Source organism: Cetorhinus maximus, chromosome 1 (genome assembly GCF_964194155.1).
Source record: "Cetorhinus maximus chromosome 1, sCetMax3.hap1.1, whole genome shotgun sequence".
Taxonomy (NCBI): Eukaryota; Metazoa; Chordata; class Chondrichthyes; order Lamniformes; family Cetorhinidae; genus Cetorhinus; species Cetorhinus maximus.
The window spans coordinates 95383879-95400735 of NC_135879.1; the positions used below are offsets into that span (position 1 = coordinate 95383879).

The 16857-nt window shown below is 42.4% G+C and overlaps 1 protein-coding gene across 1 annotated transcript in view; it reads left to right on the plus strand.

Moving 5' to 3' along the window:
* arhgap24 (Rho GTPase activating protein 24) overlaps positions 1–16857 on the plus strand; it is a 566765-nt gene that overhangs the window by 75252 nt on the left and 474656 nt on the right. The window lies entirely within an intron of this gene.

The following is a 16857-nucleotide window of genomic DNA, read 5'->3' on the forward strand; positions in this document are numbered from 1 at the left end:
CCTCGGTGTTTCTCAAAGCAAAGATCATCTATTCAGCATTGTACCTTTTACCATGAGCATTTTGAAATATTTCACATTAAAGGCACCTGCGTGTAGTCTGTTTGTGTCATCGAGTGCTGTGAATAGACAGCATAACAAATAGGTGACATTTTTGGAATCAAACAAACTTACACATCTGTTGCTGAGTGTGGCCCAGAACTTGGCAGCCTTCATGTCTCTAAGGTACAAAAATAAAGCTGAGTGTGACAGTGCAGCAGCACCTCATCTGCTTCTGTCATTGAAGTCAAACTTTTTTAAAGGGCAAGAGTAGAGTACAAAACAAAAAACATCATCTTCAACTGACCTGTGACATTGTGGTTTATGATCTGTGGCTTAGAGGTGCTATATAGCTGATATCACAAGGCCTAATCTTACCCAGTTGCTCATTATTTGTATGTCTATTATTTGAAACAAATAGCCCTCTAATTACAACTTTAAATTTGACGCTATTTTAAAATTGTAAATTTTAATATCTACTCATTAGCTCTTTGTTGAATATTGTAATATTCTGCTATATTGTGAAGAAATCCAACTAGCAGCATTGTAGTTTGATACTGCTAGTAGGGATTGGGTGGATGAGAACAAACACAGTACTGTTTTACACTAGTGGCCATTCATATGTCTAAACTACCCTTCTAAATCCCCCATCAGGTTTCTTACTATGATTATACAACTAATTGCCCTTTACTACTGGGAATTCATTTAATGTTTTTAAACCTTGCCATGGTTCTCTGGTCCACCATCATTGTCTGCCACCTCTCTGCCTGGCCTGTCCAGAAACCTTGATTATCGAGTTCGCACATAGATTAAAATCATTGACCCCTGCATCCAATTTTGTGTCATCAAACCCATTGGATATATTTTGTATTCTTTATACAAATTTGTACAAAAACAAAAGGACTTAACATCACTGTCTCTGGCAATAAGTTTTCACTTTAATATCTCCCCAAACATCACTGTGCCACTCTTTACTGATTATCTTGTAGCCATTTATCAATCCAGCCTAATACTTAATTATTTACCCCATGGATACACAACCTGTCAACCAGTCTTTTATTTGGACAGTGTCAAGTGGCCCCAGAATTCCAAGTGGACAAGATTCACTGCCTCACCCTTATCCACCAGTTCAGCAAAGTCCTTAAGGATGCCCAATTAATGGGCCAAATCCAGCCTGCTCCTTCTGAATCTATGCTGATTCACTCTAATCAGACTCTTTCCTTCCAGATGATCCCAAGTGCTATCCATAGTCAAAGTGTTGAAGGCTCTCCACAGTCAAAGTAAGGCTGTAATTTAAGTTCATATTTCTTGTCCCTCGTGTTATCAGGTTAGTGTTTACAGGTGGACTAGAAATGTTGATAAAGTGTTGGAATGTACTGCTAGGAATGTGACTTGTAAGTCAAAAGAGTTGATATAAAAATTGTATCTGGCATCAATGAAGCACACCTGGAGTACAAGATTCCATTTTGGTTTTGTATCAGGGGAAAATGCAAATGATTGCATTTGCTTCTTTCTAATCCATTGAGACATTACTTGATTCTAGTCAGCTATGAAAGATAGGAAAGGATTTGCCATCTCCTCAGACAAGTCCAACAACTCTTTTGGATTGAAATTATCAAAAGCCTGGAACATTGTTTAGCTATAACCTCCTAATGTGGTTTCCCTCTGATTCTGAAGGCTTCCTTAAGTCCCAATCTTGGCTCAGGCATTCCTTCCCCCTTCTCTCAGTGGTAAAAAAATAATCAAATAATGGTTTAGTAATTCCAACACTTCATGTCCTCAGATAACTATCATTGCACAACCACTCATAATGGTCCGATGTACCTCTTTCAGAGCATCCTGAGACCAGTTGCATTGATTTGTACTGTCGAGCTGTGTGATGTAACTTTCCAGAATTAAATTATACTTTGTTAAAGGGAAGCTACTTTGAATGTCCCTTCAACAGAAATGAAATGTTACAAAGATTACTTATATAGATTCTCTCTGTTCATAACAATCCCAGTGTTCGAATATAAACACTGTAGAGTCTCAGTCTAACTCCTTACTCAGCTAAACCTCAAATGACTGGAGATGGGCATACCTGTTACATCACTGAATGGTATGTCCAATCATTTTGAGAGAATGATGCAATAGATTTCTGCTAAGGATACCTGCATTTGTATAAAGTTTGTATAAAATAATTATAATTTAACTCACATTGAGAAGAATTACTTTAGACCATGACATTTCCTTTTTACAAACCTTGCTTCCTGGACTTTATTTGAATTCATACTGCAGTCCAAGGAAATTACTGACTGCTAAGTACAGATTAAGTGCCATTTTTCTTTCTGGAGGAGGTTATGAGTGTGTGGGTGGTCAAAATTCCTCAATATTAATAAATGTTACTTTCTTATTAAAATTCAAATCAACATGACTCAAGGCTACATTTGTGGTAATCAACTGTTCCTGTTAAAGACTCAATGGAAACAAACAGCAGAGATGAACATAGTGAATGTATCAGATGTTGATTCAAGATATTGTTTCTGTTAATGCGGCAATCAAAAGCCTCAAGTGATTCAGAAGAAGTTCATGTGTGGGAAATTAGTTAGCAATCATTCAATAAGAAGGGATGCTACTTTTTAAGCAATTCTATATTCACGGTGCCTCTAATCCATCAAAATTAAATATGATTTATTCAGATTTTATTTTTGTGATTCCCTGTACCCTTTCAAGGTGTTAGTGCAGGAAAATAAGATATTTCTCCACTTTTGCCATCAAGTGTCAGCATCAAGCATTCCAAGGTTAGGCACAACAATGATTGGATGCAAAATAAAGCTTCTTTCAGAAACAGTAATGTTCCTCAACTCCTACCTAGGGATGTCAATTCTGGTTGCGCATATCCCTGGAGGTTTCATCACATGACCTATGACACAGAACCACCCTGCCCCCTGCCCCCTGCCCCCTCCCCCTCACCTATTGGTTTCCCAACAGGCCTAGCATCAGAGAGTAGCTTCACCCCAGGCCAATCGGATAATGAACAGAATATATGGGCTGAATTATTTGAGGCACCATGGTCCCCACTGGGGTGGAGTGGAGGTGGGGGAGAAGCCCACCCAGGGGCTGAATGGCTGCCGTACAAATTAGTTATTAATAAGCTGGAGGTAGGGTTTCTGCCCTTCAGGGACAGGAAGTCTAAATCAAGAACAGTCAGCATGGCTTTGTTAAGGGGAGGTCATGTCTGACCAACTTGATTGAATTTTTCGAAGAGGTGACCAGGTGTGTAGATGAGGACAATACATTTGACGTAGTCTACTTGGACTTCAGCAAGGCTTTTGATAAGGTCCCGCATGGGAGGCTGATAACGAAGGTAAGAGCCCATGGGATTCAAGGCAATTTGGCAAATTGGATCCAGAATTGGCTGAGTGGCAGGAAGCAGAGGGTGATGGTCGAGGGGTGTTTTTGTGACTGGATGCCTGTGTCCAGTGGGGTTCCACAGGGATCGGTGATGGGTCCCTTGTTGTCTGTGGTATATATAAACGATTTAGATGTAGGAGGGTTGATTTGTAAGTTTGCGGATGACACGAAAATTGGTGGGGTGGTAAATAGTGAGGAGGATAGCCTTAGAATACAGGAGGATATAGACGGGCTGGTCAGATGGGCTGATTAGTGGCAAATAGATTTTAATCCGGATAAATGTGAGGTGATGCACTTGGGCAGGACAAACAAGTCACGGGAATACACGATGAATGGTAGGACCCTGGGAAGTACCGAGGATCAGAGGGACCTTGGTGTGCATGTTCACCGGTCCCTTAGGTATCGGGACAGGTAGATAAGATGGCTAAGAAGGCATATGGGACACTTGCCTTTATTAGCCAAGGCACAGAATATAAGAGCAGGGAGGTTATGCTGCTACTGTATAAAACGCTGGTTAGGGCACAGCTAGAGTATTGCGTGCAGTTCTGGAATCCGCATTATAGGAAGGATGTGATTGCACTAGAGAGAGTGCAGAGGAGATTTACCAGGATGTTGCCTGGGCTGGAGAGTTTTAGTTATGAGGAGAGATGGGATAGACTGGAGTTATTTTCCCTGGAACAGAGGAGATTGAGGGGGGCATGATTGAGGTGTATAAAATTATGAGGGGCATAGATAGCATGGACAGGAAGGAACTTTTCCCCTTGGTGGAGGGATCAATAACCGGGGGCATAGATTTAAGATAAGGGGCAGGAGGTTTAGAGGGGATGTAAGGAAGAAATTTTTCACCCAGAGAGTCAGTTTAAAAAGAAATTCAGTCACTACTTCCTAGATTCTTCTGACTGAGAGTCATAACTGTATAAGCCATTGAAAAGATCACTCCCATACCAATTAACTGAACTCATGGGGCTGGATTTTACCGTCGGCGACCACCTTCCTGAAAATTTAAATGGGGCGCGGTGACATCGGGATTTCCGCCCGACGTCATCCCGCTGACGTGTAAAATGATGCGGGATGACGTCGGGCGGAAATCCCGATGTCACCGCGCCCCATTTAAATTTTCAGGAAGGTGGGGGCGCAGCAAAATCAGCTGTGGGCCTGCCGACCTGTCAATGGCGGGCAGGCCAGGAGCCCCGGTGGGAACTAGAGAAAACCTGAAACCTCATCCACGGGCGGGATGAGGTTTCATGTAGGGTTTTAAAAATTGTAATAAAGATTTTTTGGAAATTATGAACATGTCCCAGGGACATGTAAGGGAAATTTTATTTTCCTATTTTTAATATTTTTGAAAGTAGAGCTGATCTCCCTGAGGCAGCACTTAGCCTCAGGGAGACGAGTGCGCTCTTTCGCTTGCATGCGCGAAAGAGCGCATTCTTGATTTTAGGAATTCCACCCCCCCCCCCCCCCGCCCACACAGGGAGCGCATAGCACTTCTGTGCAGACATCACGCTGGCCCGCCCAAGTAAAATGGCGCCGTGCCTCCGATTGGGCGCGCCGATTGGAAGCGCGCCCGCACGAGCCCGTCCTTCAACTTCCCCCCACTGGCAGGGGGAAAATTAAGCCCATGAGTTCCCAATTACCTGCTTTTACCCGTTTGGCCCAGTTACCACATGGAATACTTGGGCAGAACTGTTAAAGAGACAAATTTAAACACATCTTCATTTTAGCACCCACACCACAATTGTACACCCACACCACTACCTAAAGATGCAAAAGGTCCACTACTGTGTTTAAAAGAGTCAAATAAGAATCTGATCAATGACATATACAATGGAACATTTATCTTAATGGAAATAGGTGGGAAAAGAAAAATCAGTATAAATTATTGGAAAAAACAAAAAGGAGGGGGAAGAAACAGGAAGGGGGTGGGGATGGAGGAGAGAGTTCAAGATCTAAAATTGTTGAACTTCAGTGTGTCTACCCTATGCCGCCAGGTGTGGGTAACCCGTTACTGAATATTGAGTTCAACAATTTTAGATCTTGAACTCTCTCTTCCATCCCCACCCCCTTCCCGTTTCTTCCCCCTCCTTTTTGTTTTTTTCCAATAATTTATACAGATTTTTCTTCTCCCACCAATTCCATTATTTTTAAATGTATTTCCACCCATTGTTTATTTCTACCTTTTAGTATTCCCCCACCCCCACTAGAGTTATCTGTACCTTATCTGTCCTGTCTTCTACTCTTAATTAGCACATTCCTTTAGATAATATCACCACCTTCTACACCTCTTTGTTCTTTTGTCTGTGACAGCTTTTGGTTATCTCCACCTATCACTGGCTGCTTGTCCCAACAACCCCTCCCCCCTTAAACCAGCTTATATTTCACCCCTTTCCTATTTTTACTTAGTTCTGTTGAAGGGTCATGAGGACTCGAAACATCAACTGTGCTCTCCTCCGCCGATGCTGCCAGACTTGCTGAGTTTTTCCAGGTATTTCTGTTTCTGTTTTTGTTTTGGATTTCCAGCATCCGCAGTTTTTTGCTTTTATAGCTTTTAGGAACATTTATCTTAGTTGACTTATTAAGAATTAAGGATTTTTGCTGTTGAGGGGTCTGAATGTCTTTTGTCGTGATCACTAAGTTGTACAACAGGGTGCTTGCACCATTAAGCCTCATTAAACAACTGTGCCTCAGTTGCGCTTGCAGTTTTATATTCAGCCCTAGCAATAACCCTTTGATTCTCTCTGAATCTGCACTGTGAAGTGGATGCATTGGAGAAAACTGGTGACCTCAATGCTTCATTTCACCTGGTTTCCAATGCTTAAATCTGCTTACCATTACTACTTTACCAGTCTCGCAGAAGGTTGAACTAGACCAGAAAGACCAGATTCTGTCCACCATGTTGTACATTAGTGTCTGTGACATTCTGCCTACTGCATAAGTGACCCTGCATTGTTTTATGCTGTTGGCCATGTCCATTATAACTTGTTTGGAACTAGAATCACTGGAAGTAAAGGAGTGTACTCTCTCATTCACCAAAGGAAAGTTAAATAATCCTAAGTTACTTCTTTGAATCAGTGTTCAGGGAGGCAACATAGCAACATAGAAAATAGAAGCAGGAGTAGGCCATTCAGTCCTTCAAGCCTGTTTCACCATTCAATATGATCATGGCTCATCCTCTATCTCAACGCCATACTCCCATTATCTTCCCGTACCCCTTCAAACCTTTACAGTCACAAAACCTATCTATTTCCTTCTTAAATATTCTTGGTGACTTGGCCTCCACAGCCCTCTGTGGTAGAGAATTCCACAGGTTCACCACCGTCTCAATGAAGAAGTTTCTCCTTATCTAAGTCCCAAATGGTCTACCCCGTATCCTGAGACTGTGACCCCTTGTTGTAGATACTCCAGCCAGAGGAAACATCATCCCTGAATCCAGTCTGTCCAGCCCTGTCAGAATTTCATATGTCAACCCAATCTCTCTTCATACGACAATCCTACCATCCCAGGAGTCAGTCTGGTGAACCTTCGCTGCACTTCCTCTACGGCAAGTGCACCCTTTCTTAGGTAAGGACACCAAAATGGCACACAATACTCCAGGTGGTCTCACCAAGGCCCTGTACAGCTGCAGTAAGACATCCTTGCTCCTATACTCAAGTCTTCTCGCAATGAAGGCTAACATACCATTTGCTTCTCTAACCTCTTTTTGCACCTACATGATTGCTTTCAGTGACTAGTGTACCAGGACACCCAGGTCCCTTTGTACCTCAACATTTCCCAATCTATTACCACTTAAACAATACTCTGCAATTCTGTTTTTCCTACTGAAGTGGATAACTTCACACTTATCCACGTTATACTGCATCTGTCATGTATTTGCACTCACTCAACTTGTCTAAATCAATTTGAAGCCTCTTTATATCCTCCTCACCATTCACATTTCCACCTAGTTTGGTGTTGTCAGCAAACTTGGAAATATTACATTTGGTTCCCTCATCCAAGTCATTGATATATATTTTGAATAGCTGAGGCCCAAGCACTGATCCCTGCGGTAGCCCACTAATCACCACTTGCCGCTCTGAAAAATACCCATTTATTCCTACTCTCTGTTTCCTGTCTGTTAACCAATTCTCAATCCATGCCAATATATTCCCCCAATCCCATGTATTTTAATTTTGCACACTAACCTCTTATGTGGGACTTTATCAAAAGCTTTATGAAAATCCAAATACACCACATCCACTGGTTCTCTCTTATCCATTCTACTAGTTGCGTCCTCAAAAAACTCTAGTAGGTTTGTCAAACGTGATTTCCCTTTCACAAATCCATGTTGACTTTGTCTAATCCCGTTGACATTTTCTAAGTGGCCTGTTATCACATCCTTTATAATAGACTCTAGCATTTTCCCTACTACTGACATTAGGCTAACTGGTCTATAATTCCCTGTTTTGTCTCTCACTCCTTTTTTGAATAGTGGGGTTACATTTGCCACCCTCCAACCCCATAATATGACTGACAGGATTTCCAGCTTCCACAAATTAAAGTATCTTTCCATAATTATGTTATTACATCTTAAATTAAGCATTAATGAGGAGAAAGCAAAGCTATGGTATTCATTTTGAATATTTACACAAAAGAATCAGTGCAGACACAATGGGCTATATGGTGAATCCTGCAAATGCCTATTTATGCGATTCCAAGAGACAAAAACAAGCCATAAGTCACTTTTGACATGATGTTGTCTGCAAATGGGAGGGCAATGGTATGTGTCAAAGTAATTTATATTATTGTATTTGATATCTAATGCCAAGTGGGGAAGAACTAGTTTTCCAAATGCTTTATAATAAAGAAACAGAAAGCTGAATTTTCAATAAGTTTTGGTCCCTTCAGGTACAGTAGATGCATGCCTGCCAGTGGTTCTGATACTTTAGTATGTATGGCCAGTGAGGGTGATGGCATCTATTGGAATGGGGCTGGCAGACACCTATACCACTATGATACCTGCCTGGCCAGGATCAGGGGGAAGTCCAACAGCTATTCCTAGTCAAAGAAAGGCGTGACTTCCCCCAAAACCCAGAACCAAGAAAACTAACTTCCATTTGTAAATTATAAAAAAAAATAATTTTACTTACAATCTGGTGCTATCGATAACGGCTGACACAGTTTATAATATTAATTTGGATGATACCAGATAACGTTTTTAATTATAGAAATCATTAGTGAAGGGAACATTTAGATTCTGTCTCAAAGGGGCAGAATGAGATAATTGTAAGCCGAGAATAATCTAGTTTTAGAAGACAGAAGTGCTGCATCTTTATCTATGTGAAGTTATTTGGGGTATTCCCTAGAGACTTGATAAGGTGCAATATAAATCTAATTCCGTTTTTTAAATCTATGTTTGCTGACTGTGCTGATATAAGTAAATTATGAGAACCAGCAGAATAGGGAGATTAAGGGGATGTGACAGATGTGTCTTAGTGTCACATGTACCATAATACACTGATAAAAAAAAACTGACTATTGCCAACCGATTGCAGATCTGTAGTTCTAAATAAAACGGAGACAAGTCCAGTGCTGAGGTGGGTGACAGATTTCAATCAGAAAATTGCAGATTTCAATCAGAAAACTGCAGTGGTATTTGTGAGCCTGTCACATTATGGTATAAATTAGTCTTAGTCCAAAGTCAATGGAAAAGAAAATGAGTTGGTGTGCAAGAAAAGCTGCGATATGTGATCAGCCATTTTGTGTGACCATTGAAGATAAATACATGCCAGACAGAAGCAAATATCTTTTGCATGATTTATTTCAGAAATGCATGTTGGTAAAGGTGTTTTTTTGTTAATTTTTAAAGAGGTTTTTCACCATGCAAAAGGTTTTTCTTTCATTTTTTATAACGTGCTCACATAAATTGGGAGAAAGTTTTGTCTGGGCCAGTCTTTGGGTTTAGACTCAGTGATAACTAACCAATGTAAGCCTGGGGATTGTTAGAAATTGGCCTTCTGTCCTCACCAACATACCCAGGGTGAGCTATGTGGAGGCTAGTTGCACCTCAAGAGGTTGCTCACCCAACAGCAAGCATCAATTAGTGCGCCCTCTCTTGCCAACAGTGGTCCTCTGGCAAATCTGGGGAGTGAGAGGGTGGAGTGAGTTCTGGATGGGGTTGGGACAATTGCAATTCCTGTGAACTCAGGGGGCTCTTCTACTCATCGAGCTTCATGAGAAAGGTATTTTAAACAGGTTTTTTTGCATTGAAGAACGGTGGGTGAGTCAGGCATGACACGTGCTCCACTTATCGCTGAATAGCTTAGAAGGGTAATCTTTCAACGGGCATTAAACCCTCATTAACATATTCATGGTGCCGAATACCTGATTTAGATGAGGGCTGTCCGACTGTTCATTTGATATAGTTTTTGTCTAATTTGCACCTGAAAAACAGGTGCAAATTCTACCCATGTTATGTCAAACAGATCGTTCTGTATTTGTGTGAAATCCCATTGTCCTTGGAAATGGTGCACATTTAGTTTGTGCTGTTCCATTGCTGTTTACAAATTTTGCTGTTAGAATAACACAGTTTGACAATATTTCAAATCTCTGTTGGTATTGCACCATATACTTTGACAGATGGAAAATGTCAGTTGGGTTATTGTGACATTGGTGACGAAACCTCAACGAGTTGTTATTCTGGTCTTTAACAGTGTCAGTCGTCAATTATTTTGGAAACTTTGACAACTTTGAACCAGTACTACAACAAAGTTTGTAACGTTAATGTATTGTCCATCTTTTTAAAAAAACTGGGCGGTAATTGAAGGATGGGAGAAGGAAATTCCTGTGTCCACTAACTTCAGCGATGACATTAACCTAAGTATAACGTAACACTTGACTGGCAAGTTTACGGAAAATCAAAACAAAAACATCTTGTTTTATTATATTTTTGTTAACACGTTAAAAAAATGAATGAAACTAAAGTATTTGAATTATTTGAAGCAATGTTTATACATCTGTAAAACAGAAATAGAGAAGGCTAGGAACAGTATGGAAGTGTTAAAGTGCAGGACTGTTGTCCTAGGAACCCAAGTGCAACTTCAAGTCAAGGATGGAATTTCTAATGTCATCACCTTCAGTTGATGGGTTTTGCTGACTGTTGATCCAGGTGCGCCAGAGCACACAGAACAGGCTAACATTACAGCTTCAGAGGCTAAGTTTCAACCCATAGAGAGTAAATTCCTTTTGACCATTGGGGGTATTAATGGTAATCACAAAGGAAGTTGCAGATGGACTGCCCCAGCCTTACAGGTAAAGCAGCAAAGGAGACAGTGGGGAGGATTTCACCCCCATTCGGGCGGGCAGGGCCACGGTCCGTTGCCCACGATGGGACCCTGACTGCGATTTCACACTGGCTGGCCAATTCAGCATGAATCGCACACTGAAACGCTCAGCATTGCCTGGGTTTGGGGGGGGGGGGGGGGGGTGCGCGGAAGTCAGCGCCTGCATGCGGGTGCACTCACAGAAAGCTCCCTGAAGGCACAGAGCTGCCTCAGGGAACTGAAGATTTTCCACATTAAGAATAAAGTTTTTTAAAAAAAGGGAAACATGTCACCTCATGTGACTCTGAGCAGGGACATGTTGAAAATGAGTTCTGAAAGCTTTTATTTTATTTTCAATTAACATCGGAAACCTTATCCTGCCTGTGGATGAGGTTTCCTCAAAAATCGAAGCGCCACTTGGCCTACTCACCCGCCTGCCAACCGTAAGGTTGGACGGGCAGGGAAAAATTCAATTCAATTTAATTAATTTATGAATGGGCTTAACAGCCTGATTAATTGTTGGCGGGCGTGCTGTCGACACCTGCGCACACCCGCCGACCGAAATATTGTGTGAGTGTGCGATGACACGGGAGGCTACTATTTCACGCTCGTGTGTGTCGGGTGAGCGCCCACAGGCCGAGGTGAAAATTCAGCCCAGTGTTTCGCACAATTGAGGCACTAAAATAGATGAAGGGGAGGGGAGATTGGGCAAAAGAGATTTTTAGAGAAAACTGCAAGACTTTTGTGGATAGCTGCTTTGCTTTTTGGAACATTAATTAGATGATAATTTTGGGAATCTGACATGAAAAGATTAAAATAATGCTCATTTAAACAATTAAAAAATTACAAAATTATTGCCACACTTACCTCTAACAACTTGCATTGTTAAATATTGCATGTGGTAAAAATCTTTGATGATAGACAGCTTCAAATTAAAAGGACAGTAGCCTAATGGTAATGTTACTGAGCTAGTAATCCAGACGCCTGGGCTAAAGCTCTCAGGCAGAGTTTTTCGCTCAGCGTACAGGCATGTGCCCAACACCCTTGAGCATAAAATAGCCCTGAGGGCAGGATGAGGTTTCCACCATGAAATGGGGCAGAATTTTGCCCTTGTTGGGCAGGCTCGGCGGGGGTGGTAGGGAAGCTGACCGCCGCCCGCAGTTGGGGCTGGACCGTGATTTCACGCTGGCGGGCCAATTAAGGCCTGTGTGGCGGTGGAGGGGAGGAGGGCAAGCGGGGAACTTTGCACATGCACACGAGTGCACACTGGAAAAGCTCCCTGAGGCATAAAGCCTTTTCACCTGCCCGCCAACCGTAAGATTGGATGGGCAGTGAAAAATTTAAGTTAATTAATACTTTAATTGCCTTAATAGGCCTTCTAAGTGTTGGAGGGCACACTGCCGCTTCCCGCGCGTGCCCGCTGACCGGACTATTGCATGACGCATGTTGACGTCAGGACGCTCGCCTGACGTCATCGCGCATCATTTGACACTTGCGCCCACACACCGAGGTGAAAATTCTGCCCATAAAAAAAATAAAAATGTTTGCATAGAATTTTCATGTTGTATATGTTTCTGAAGTTAAGGCCACAGTCAGATCAGCCATGATCTTATTGAATGGCACAATGCCTAATCCTGCTTCAGTTTCTTATGACTTATGAGCTTAGCTGAGTTGCTTTTTGCTGAGTGTCGGTATGGACACAAGGCCCTGAATGGCCTCCTTCTGTGCAGCGCTTGTACTATGATTCTGTGATTTATTGCAATGAAAATAGCCGACAAATCAAGGTGGGCATTTTTTCTGGATTTTAAAATCTGCTTTTATTAGATTTGAATTCTTCAGTTCCCTGAGGCAGCTCCCTGCCTTCAGGGAGCTTTCTGTGAGTGCTCCCCCGTGCCCGCGCTGACTTCAGCGCTCGCCCTCCTCCCGCTCACACCTCGGCAGTGCTGAGCATTTCAATGCACCTTTCACGCCATTAATTGGCCAGCCAGCGTGAAATCACGGTCAGGGGCCGATCGCGGACGGCGAGTCGTTTTCCGGTCACTCCCGAGCCCGCCGATTGTGCCTGCCTGCTGACCTCAAAATTCTGGCCCTAGAAACATGGGGCAGGATATTGAGGTCGGTGAGCGGGGGAGGCGGGGCCCGCTTATCGACGCATAAAATGACACGGGATGACGTTGGCCGGAACTCCCGACGTCACCCCGTGTCATTTCAATTTTCAGGTCGGCAGGGGCGCAGCCTGTGCCGCAGCAGGGGCAGCTGTGCGCCCGCTGACCTGTCAACGGCCAATTGAGGCCATTTAAAAAGTAATTAGGCTAGTTAATGGACCTTAAGGTTGGCGGGCAGGCTGGGAGCCCTGGCGGGCTTCAGAAAAAGCATGAAACCTCATCCACGGGTTTTTAAAAATGTAATAAAAGTTTACTTAAAAGTGACGGACATGTCCTAACTCATGTGACAGTATCACATGAGGGGAAAATTTCATTTCTCTACATGTACCATTTTTAAATTTGGTGCCGATCTCCCTGAGGCAGCACTTAGCCTCAGGGAGATGAGTGCGCTCTTTCGCGCGCAAGCAAAAGAGCACACTCCCGGCTTATGGAATCGCCCGCCGCCCACACAGGGAGCGCATAGCGCTTCCTAGCGGACATCACGCTGGGCAAGCCTTAATTGGCCCGCCTACATAAAATGCTCAGAGGCACACCTGCTCCTGAACTTCCCCCCCAATGGGGGGAATATTCTTCCCATGAGTTCAATTCCACCATGGCAACTGCAGGAATTTGAATTTTATTAATTAATTAAGCCAGTCACTGTAATGATGATCATGAAACTATTGGATAATTGTAAAAACCTATCTGGTTGACTAGTGCCCTTCAATTTCATTTTTATTGTTAAGTATTCTTTTAAAATTTCCTCTCAGATTTCATGCTGTGGGATCTGCATGAGCAGCATTGTATTGAACCACAGTTTGTAATTTCATGGCCTGACATATACCTCACTCTGCAATTACCATCAAGCGAGAAGAACGGCCTTGATTCAATGACGTGTGACAGCATGTTGGAGCAGCACTAGGCATACCTAAAAAATAAGATGTCTGCCTGGTGTAGCTACAACACAGGACTACATGCATTCTGTCCACAAAAAGCAGGACAAATCCAAATCAGAAAATTGTCAACGTATCAGTCTACTCTCAATCATGAGCAAAGGTAAGGTGTCATTGACAGTGCCATCAAGTGATAAGTATTTATCAATAATAGAGTCATTAATGCTCAGTTTGAGTTCCACCAGGGCCATTCGGTTCCAGGTCTTACTACAGCTTTAGTTCAAACATAGACGAAAGAGCTGAATTCAAGAGGTGAAGTAAGAGCGAATGCTCTTGATATCAAGGCAGCATTTGACTAAGTCTGGCATCCAGGAGCCCTAGCAAAATTGAATTCAGTGAGAATTATGGGAAAATTCTCCACTGTTTGGAATCATACACAGCACAAAGGAAGGTTGTGGTTGTTAGAGACCAATCATCTCAACCACAGGACTTCGTTGCAGGAGTTCCTTGGGCTAGAGTCCAGGGCCCAACCTCTTTAACTGCTTCATTAATAATCTTTCCTCCACAATAAAATAAGAAATGGGGATGTTCATTGATGATTGCAGAGTGTTCAGTACCATTTGCAACTTCACTGATACTGAGGCAGTCCATGTCCACATGCAGCAAGGCTTGGGCAACATTCAGGCTGGCTTATAAGTGGCACGTAACATTTGCACTACACAAGTGCCAGATAATGATGATCTCCAACAAAAGAGAATCTAATTGTTTACCCTTGACATTCAATGGCATTAATCGCTGAATCCCCCACCATCAACATCTTGGGTTACCATTGACCAGAAACTTAACCAGCCCAGCCATATGAATATGAACATTACTGCACAAGATAGGAGCACATGGTGTAGGGGGTAACATATTAGCATGGATAAATGATTGGTTAGCTAACCAGAAGCGGAGAGTACGGATAAATGGATCTTTTTCAGATTGGCAAGCTGTAACTAGTGGAGTGCCACAGCGTTCAGTGCTGGGTCCTCAACTATTTACAATCTATACCGATGGCTTGGAAGAAGGGAGCTAATGTATGGTAGCTAAATTTGCCAATGATAGGTAGGATTGTCAAGAAGAGGTAGAGAGTCTGCAAAGGGATATACACTGGTTAAATGAGTGGGCAAAAATTTGGCAGATGGAGTATAACATGGGTAATTGTGAATTTCTTCACTTTGGCAGGAAGAATAGAAAACCAGTATACTATTTAAACGGTGAAAGATTACAGAACCTGCTGGTATAGAAGGATCTACATATTCTGGTTCTTGAATCACATGAAGTTAGTATGCAGGTACAGTAAATGATTAGGAAGGCAACTGGAATGTTGGCGTTTATTGCAGGACAAATGGAATATAAACGTAGGGATGTTTTACTACAGCAGTACAGGGCCTTGGTGAGATCACATCTGGAGTACTGTGTACCATATTGGTTTCCTTATTTAAAAAAATATATAATTGCTTTAGAAGCAGTTCAGAGAAGGTTCACTGGACTTATTCCTGGGATGAAGGGCTTATCCTATGAAGAAAGGTTAAACAGGTTAGGCCAAACTCATTGTAGTTTAGAAGAATGCGAGGTAATCTTATTGAAACATATAAGATCCTGAGGAGACTTGATAGGGTGGATACCCGGAGGATACTTCCTTTTGTGGGAGAGGCTAAAACTAGGGGACGTAGTTTAAAAATAAGACTCCTTCCTTTTAAGACAAAGAAGAGAAACTTTTTCTCCCAAAGAGTCTTTGTGTGTGGAATTCTCTTTCCCTGAAAGTGATGGAGGCTGGGTCTTTGAACTTATTCAAGGCAGTCAGACAGATTTTTGTTAGGCAAGAGAGTCAAGGGTTATGGGGGGCAGACAGGAAAATGGAGCTGAGATCACAACCAGATCAGTCATGATTTTATTGAATGGTAGAGCTGGCTCAAATGGCCAGATGACCTACTCCTGCCCCTATGTTTCTATGAGGCTGGGGATCCTGCAGCATATAACTCACCTCCTGACTCTCCAAAGTCCGTCTACCATCTACAAGGCACAAGTCAAGAATGTGATGGAATACTCTCCCCTTGCCTGGAGGAGTGCAGCTCCAACAACACTCAAGATGCTTCTAAGCCAAAACAACTATCAACACCCCATCCACCACCTTAAATATTCACTTCCTCCACCACTGATGCACTGTGGCAGCAGTGTATAAGATCTGCAAGATGCAGTGTAGCAACTCACTAAGGCTCCTTCGACAGCAACTTACAAATCCATGACCTCTACCACCTAAAAGGACAAGGGCAGCAGGGAAACATCACCACCTGCAAGTTCCCCTTCAAGCCACACACCATCCTATCTTGGAAATATATCACCATTCCTTCACTGTTGCTGGATCGAAATCCTGGAACTCGCTTGCTAACAGTTTATCTACCCCAGATGGACTACAGCAATTCAAGAAGGCAGCTTGCCATGACCTTCTCAAAGCCAACTAGGGAAGAACAAAATTGCCAGCAATGCTCACATCCCATGGACAATTAAAAAAAAAGTATATTTCTCTTGAATTGGGTAAGCCCAGAAAAATTATCTGGGTCAAACAGTTCCCTCATTTGCTTTATGTAAGAACAACGTTGCTGTTAACATACCAGAAACAAAAATAGTAAGTCTGGTTAACAATGTGTAGATTTGTAATGTATATGCACATATTTGGACTGGTTTTAACCATGTGATCCTCAGCTGCTGTGTGAACAGCTTCAGAACCTGGCGAGATGCTTTATGTGATTACAGAACATGTTTGGCTTTCCCTAGTCTCTATATGGCTGTTACATACTTAAATGTTCATAGATATGAAGATGTGATTTGAGTTATTGAAGTATGTGACAAGTTACATTTGTGGAGAAACTGGTAAGTGAGTGTTTACATTGAGTGAGAATAACAGATTACATGGGTGCAAAAGAGGGCAAAATCATTCTGTATTGATCCAGGAGTATTGGCATTCATCAGGTAGCATGGAATGATTCTTCTCCTGCAGTTGAAGAGACCTTTGATCATTTGTTTTCCTTGGCAGGAGCTTTCTGCATAATC